The sequence below is a fragment of the Panthera tigris genome, chromosome B1, assembly GCF_018350195.1.
Source record: "Panthera tigris isolate Pti1 chromosome B1, P.tigris_Pti1_mat1.1, whole genome shotgun sequence".
In the NCBI taxonomy this organism is placed as follows: Eukaryota; Metazoa; Chordata; class Mammalia; order Carnivora; family Felidae; genus Panthera; species Panthera tigris.
In genome coordinates this window covers 48,023,822-48,030,895 of record NC_056663.1, presented here as the reverse complement: position 1 = coordinate 48,030,895, position 7,074 = coordinate 48,023,822, and the positions used below count along the sequence as shown (strand labels likewise).

The window sequence follows — 7,074 nt, the reverse complement described above, 5'->3', positions numbered from 1 at the left end:
AACAGGAGGGCATGTGGGAAGCCAATTATCTTTAAAAGTTCATTTATTCATTTCCATTCCAGTCCCCTGGGAGCAATGGCAGAATTCTCTAATGGGTACTTGATTTTTAAAGATGGAAATTGAATGGAAATCTGGGCATCTCAAATTAGGGTTTCAGAAGAATCTGTTACATAAAATAATAGCGGGAAAGTATATAAAAACTTGCATCTTCTGGGAAAATGTGTTCATCTTGCAGAACAAGAAACTAAAACCAATATAATTTTTCCCATTTGCAGGTGGTGGAATTTGATACTAAAGGCTCGGGGCAGTGTCTTTTTCTTATGAGCCTTATCTTCAGATAAATGTAGGCCATGGAGGTGTGTTCAGGTAGAATTCTTGGATACAGTAGTGGGATCCAAAATCTCTTTAACCTTGGAAGGAGGTGAAGCTACTCCAAATTCAGAGGCAGGAGTGAGCATTCAAGGAGCCCTCTTGAGAGCCAAGCTACCCCTCCAGCTGGATGCTGGAATGAGCAAGGAGGCAAGAGGCATAGGAAGGGCAAAGAGGGCCCATGGCCCCTGCGTCCAATTCAGATTTCCTAAAATGCTAAGATGTTATAAGATTTGAGAATAAACAAGCCAAAATATAGGATGATTTTAGCAAGAAAACTCCTATCAAGGAGCAGAAGCAAATAAAAGGGGACTCTATACTATATCCATATAGCAGAAACCATTGCAACTTTATTTTATCTCCATTGGCTATAGAATTTTTTCCCTCATTTTTGTTCTTTTTGTTGCTTTTGTTAAAATTCTGTTTGCCATTCAGTCTTTCCTTGAGGAGATACCCTCTTTTTTTAATTTTAAGTTTATTTATTTATTTTGAGAGAGAGAGAGGGAGGGAGAGAGAGAATGAGCACAAGAAGGGGAGGGGCAGAGAGAAGGAGTGACAGAATTCCAAGCAGGCTCCACACCATCAGTGCAGAACCCGATGTGGGGCTTGAACTCACAAACTGAGATCATGACTTGAGCCGAGAGATCAAGAGTCGGATGCTTAACCAACTGTGCCACCGAATCACCCCTATTTTCTTAATTTTAAATTTATTTTTATAATATGCAAGGGGTGCCTGGGTGGCACAGTCGGTTAGGTGTCCGACTTCAGCTCAGGTCATGATCTCACCATTCGTGGGTTCAAGCCCCGCATCGGGCTCTGTGCTGTCAGCTCGGAGCCTGGAGCCTGTTTCGGATTCTATGTCTCCCCCTCTCTCTGTCCCTCCCCTGCTCACATTCTGTCTCTCACTCTCTCTCTCTCTCTCTCTCTCAAAAATAAGCATTAGAAATTTTAAAAACCCACCATTTTGTAATATTCAATCCTTGCCCCTTTTCCCCATCACTGTGCCTGACACAGGTGAGTGGCCACAAAATGGTCCTCTCTCCTCCTTTCCACTTTCCTTGGTACAAAATGTCCCCTTGCTTTCATACATTCCATATTCTGCTTTCCTTCTAAAACTGAAGGGATTTTTATGGCATCTCACACTAAGGTGTTAATGACTACCCAAAGTATAATTATTCTCGCAGAGCAAAGTGATAGGAATGGAGAGTGTAGAGGGCCTTTTGGGATGCACCAACTGAGTAGAGTGATTGTTGAACTGACTTGCAAAACCCTTTAGCCAGTGGAATCTGGGATGATGGGATCAGGAGTTAGAGAAAACCAGTGTAACATTTAGTCGAAGTCGTTGTGTGCCCCATCTAGCCCATTCTGCCTCCCAAAGATACCACCGCTGCCTTCTTCCTAGTGTTTTCTCCAAGGACAGACAGGACTTGTTGGGAATTATGGAGAGAGAGTGACAAGCCTGCAGAGAAGGTCTGACCTGACGGAGAAAGGGGCCTCCCCACTGTGGGAGCCAATGGAACTCCCCCAGTTGTGCTAAAGGCAGGAGGCTAGCTGCCGCCTGCCGGGGACTGTGTCAAGTGTTGGAACACGTGGAGAAAATGAAATCTAATCTTCAGCCACAGTTGTTCTTTCTTCAATCTGCCATATCTACCAGGGAAATCGGATCTGGCAGCTCAAGTGTCCGAGACTGGTACAACGCGTACTTTCTTGCCTCTTCATAAATTAGACTCTCTGAGTTGCAGAGAGGAATAAAAGAAGGCACAGGAGTTAAAAATACAAGAGGAGAAAGTGGTCTGGGACAAGGAACCCACTAGAATCTGAGTTTCCACCCCCTGCCCTTGGACGTCTGTACAAGGAATTAAATAGTTAGGCTACATTAACGATACTGTATCACGTGGCTGAACTGGGCTTGGAGTCTCCTTCGGAGGAAACCTGGATTGCTGCATCCTGCTGCTTGCTTCTGAAATGAGGGCAGTAACACAATTAGGGATGTGGCCGTGCATGTATTATCAGATCCCCTTCTCCTAGAGGGGTTAGAGGCATTCGAGTTCGTTAGCAGGTGCAGTGTTTGAAGGGATACTTTCGGTTCTCAGTTTGCTGCCTTTGTGTGGGTAGAAGAGAAGGGCAGCTGGGGCAGTCAATTCCTGTCACAAAGCGAGCAGAGAAGTGCGCGGCCACCCTCAGTTGTGGCTGGGACAGGGGAGGAGCTGGAGGGAGCCCTGTGCCTGGCCGGACACGGCCCGGTTTAACCCCCCACCCTTCCCCACGAGGGAGCCTCATTCTTATCCAAAGGGAGATCTCCCATTCCAACTTGGCTTGGAATCTTTGGAGGGGTGCCCTCGTCACCCCAAAGTTTGGAAGGTGATTATATTAATCCGGATTCTCCAGAGAAACAGAAGCCATAGAATAGAAGCAATAGATAAAATACAAGCAATAAATAAATAACCATATATATGTGTATATACACATATAATCTTATATACAAAATAATACATAAGATAATATAAATCACACACACATACACACACACGTATACATATGACACTTTATTAGGAATGGGTTCACACAGTTACCAAGGCTGACAAGTCCCAAGTTCTGCTCTCTGCAAGATGGACACCCAGGAAAGCAGATGGCAGAATTCTAGACTATGTCCCAAAGCCTGAGAAGCAGGGAAGTCAATCCCAGTGCAAGGGTAGGAGGTGATGGATGCCCCAGCTCAAGCAGGCAGGTAGGAAGAAAAATAGGTGAATTCTTTTCTCTGATTTTTGTTCTGCTCAGGCCCTCAGCTTGGTGAGTCCCACCCACCCTGGGGAGGACAGCCAGTGCACCTATTCAAATGCTAATCTCATCCAGAAAGGCTCTCACAGAAATACCCAGAAATAATGTTTAAGCTGGGAACCCTGTGGTGCTGGCACGTTGACACAAGAAATCGACCATCGCAGTGACTGAGTTGCACAGGCAGGTACCTGTGCCCGCATTTGGTCACCTGCATTCTCCTCTGAGGATGGAGAGCCTGGGTCAGGGCTGTGACCAGGGCGGGGCGAGCAAGGCATTCACAAGGGGCTGCCAAAAAACCCAGTCGTGGAGACAAATACTGTTTTAATGCAATAGTTTTAAAGGGCAAAATTAATGTAGAAAACTCCACAGCGAACCAATTATCAAAATTTTCAATAAAGGCAGGCTCCGTGTTACTGATTTTTCTTTCGCCTCCGGCTTCAATGTTGCCCAGCTCGGCACTGACCTTGATAACAACCATTCTGAGGACAGAGACCTTTCTCCCCCAACATCTCTTCCTTCAATAAGGAGGAAGAGGACTTAATAACGCAGCAGCTAGGCCAAGGCTGGAGGCAAGAGCTTGTGCCCCCAAAGATCAATTGCACCAGCAAAGCCTCTTGCTGAGACAGTCTCTTAATTAGCTGAGCCTTCCCTCCACTGCCTCCCCCCTGTGAGGTTCCTCGCTGGGTATAAAAGGACTGGCCAATCAGGAAGATTCTGATCCTACCAGGGCAAAAACTGTAAGGTTATCATTTGAGCAGCTGTCTCGGGTTGTAATGCCACCTCCTACATAAGCCTTCAAGATCCTCTATGTACTGCCGGTCTACACTATTTAGACAGCCTCTGGGAAAAGAGTTTGGGTGTCTAAGGAAGATGTTTCATGGCACCTGGTAGATATTAGCTTAAGGCTCTGATCTTTGCTAACCTCGAGACTCCAGGTATCCGGGAGTAAGGAAGGCAACAATAGCTATGCTTTCCACTGGTATGAAAACTAGCTATTCTGATTAACTGATTTTTCTTTTTTTGGGCTTATGGAGTTATGGGGTCCTCTGGGCATGTGTTGTGTTTCCTCAATGCTCTATATCATGAAATATCTTTGGAGCACCCTGGGTGGCTCAGTTGGTTAAGCGTCTGACTCTTGGTTTCGGCTCAGGTCATGATCTCGTGATTTGTGAGTTCGAGCCCCACGTTGGGCTCTGTGCTGATGGCACGGGTCCTGCTTGGTGTTCTTTTTCTCTCCCCCCTTCTCTCTGCCCCTCCCCCATTTGTGCTCCCTCTCTCTCTCTCTCTCTCTCAAAATAAATAAACTTAAAAGAAGAAATATCTTTGATGGGGACTATATTATGGATTTTCTCAAATATTGTTGTTAATAACAATAAGAGAGTGGAAAGGGCTTTGCAAGTTATGGGTTGTTTCACAAGCTCATCTCAGTCCTTGAAATAACTCTGTAAGGTAGGAAATATCATTTCTATTCTGTGGATGAGAAATTCTATTCTATGGATTTCTATGTTCAGAAAGGATAAATTATTTGTTCAAGGTCATACAGTTAACAGCCAACTGGTGGCAGAATTGAGACCCAAACTGAGGTCAGCCATCTTCCCATTCCTGGTTCTTGCAAAAACTCAGGCTTCTTTAAAATCACTCTGGTATATTCCGAGTTCACTCATCCCGCAATGCCCCGACTCATTCCAGAAATCTATTAGACATGACTCCTTCTCTAAATTGTGGCCCACTGAGACAGGAATGGTTAAGGAATACCCTGTATCAAATGAAGTTTGCTCATGGGAACCTTGGGTTTTATTTAGCATATGGGAAATATTTGCATAGATTTCTTTTCTCTGGCAGTACTGGAGAGTGGTATTTCTGGAGGGAAGATGGCATGTCAGACTGTGGAGAACAAGTCTGCTGAGAATGTGCCCCTTGAGGTACTTTTATGTATTCAACTCCCAAGTCTGGTGAGACTGACCCTTGGGACCCTTACGAATTCCCACAAAGCTGGGTCCACACAATTTCCTTGCCTGGATGGCAGCAGATACGTTGTACTCAGCAAAAGACAGAGCAAAAAGAAAAAGTCTTATAGACTCTGGCTAGTGTCAAAATTAGCAACCATATTTTGGGAGACAGGACTTGCCTGGCAGCTTTTGTCTGACTGTATGCAGTGATGAGCTGGGTCACCTTGGGGACCACACTCCAGTAATTAGTGAGTCCGGCTCATCGCTGACCAAATACACTTTCTCAGAGACATTATCTTCCAGGCTTGGATTTCTTGTGATCTAAAGGAAACATCTCCTTTATTATCTCCCCTTTGAGGAAATTGTAGGCTAAACCCAGAAACAGGCACCAAATCAAAATCTCTTTGCTCTCACGAGGTTCTGATATTTGCCAGAATTGTGAAACTGGGATCGAATTGCAAGTTTCTGAAAAGTAAAAATCAGGAGGCCTTGAAGGGAAAACGTGTGAAATAAACAGAGACAAGTGCCTAGAAATGAACTAGCTGGTGGTGGTCTGTGGACGGGGTGGGGTGGGGGGCGTGGAAACAGCAACCTCGTTCTTGCTTCACGAATGATGTCTGTCCACAAATGAGAGAAAAGCCCGTGGCCTCCTGGCACCTTGAACAAGTCCATCTTCCTCTAAAGCATAAGCTTGAAGAAAGCAAGAAAAATTAAGATCAGAGAAAAAGGACAAACACCAAGTGACGGAGGGTTTGAATCCTCCTGTTCTACAGCAGGTGGAGACACTGTACCTTTAACGTGCTGGATAAAGAATTTCTTCATTTTTTTTTCGTTCTTCTGCATTCCCCCCCTTGCAGCATAGTCCTTTTTTGTAGTTATAGATTTTGCCATCATTCTCAGCATGCGTATGGGGTTAGTTATCGATGAATTATTATTTTTTCAATATTTCCAAAGAAAAAAACTATTTTAAAAGGCAGAGGGACATCCTTAGATCTACATTTCAGACTAATTAATGCTAACAGCAAATTGGGCTTCTGCTACATCTTTTCCACGTTTACTGGTCGTGCTGAGTTCTTCTACCTAAATCCTAACAATACAGGAGCAACTTGGGATGTTTTCTCTAGTCATTATCTAAGGAAATGAAGAGTCTTCTCTTTTGATTATCTGAAAGATAAGAGTCTGAATTGTCCACTCCCAACTGATGAGTTGAATTACATTTTGAGTTTGTGTCCAGGTGTGCATGTGGGTGTAGGGTCTCAGGATAGGTCACCCCTGAACATGTCACAATGAAACAGTGATTATTTTGAATTGAAGCTCCCGGGGAAACGGCTGGTACAGGGACACTCAGACCCTCCTTAGTCCCCCTGGGAGCAGGAAACAAATCTCCCATATGACAAATACTTTCACTGTACTAGGAAATTAAAAAAAAAAATGTTCTCATCACCAGAGACGGGCTTTAAAGCCAAGAAAGCTATAGAAACACACCTTTATCTTTTCCGCATCGACTACCTTAACCTAAATTCCACTTAGAATTCTTTATTAATTAAAGTTCCCAAATGCCTATATTCTTTATCCTCCCAATTCTTCACAAATTTATTGTTTCTTTGTCTAAAATGTATGGCTCAGTCGGGTAAGTGTCCGACTCTGGATTTCAGCTCGGGTCATCATCTCACTGGTAGTGAGTTTGAGCCCCACATCGGGCTCTGCAGTGACAGTGTGGAGGCTGCTTAGGATTCTCTCTCTCTGTCTGCCTTTCTCTCTCTCTCTGTCTTACTCTCTCAAACTTAATAAATACACGTAAAAAATAAATAAAATGTATAAAAACTACCCACCAAGTCATTTCTTTGGTTAACAATTTTAATATTGGACCTCTGTGTGCCCACAAAAAAAAAAAGGTTGTTTTTTTTTATTTGTTTGTTTTAACCTCTGTTAATCTGTCTCATGCCAATGTTATTCCTAAACCAGCTACAAGAATCCT

General features: G+C 44.0%; 1 long non-coding RNA gene across 1 annotated transcript; it reads right to left on the bottom strand.

Annotated features, from left to right (window-relative positions):
• Nucleotides 1-5,495: 5,495 nt before the first annotated feature.
• On the bottom strand, nucleotides 5,496-6,319 carry LOC122237631. The gene is made up of 2 exons (XR_006216218.1): nucleotides 5,888-6,319; nucleotides 5,496-5,786 (listed from the first exon to the last, which is right to left on the bottom strand). It is a non-coding gene; the product is annotated as an uncharacterized LOC122237631 (long non-coding RNA).
• Between the last annotated feature and the right edge of the window lie 755 nt (nucleotides 6,320-7,074).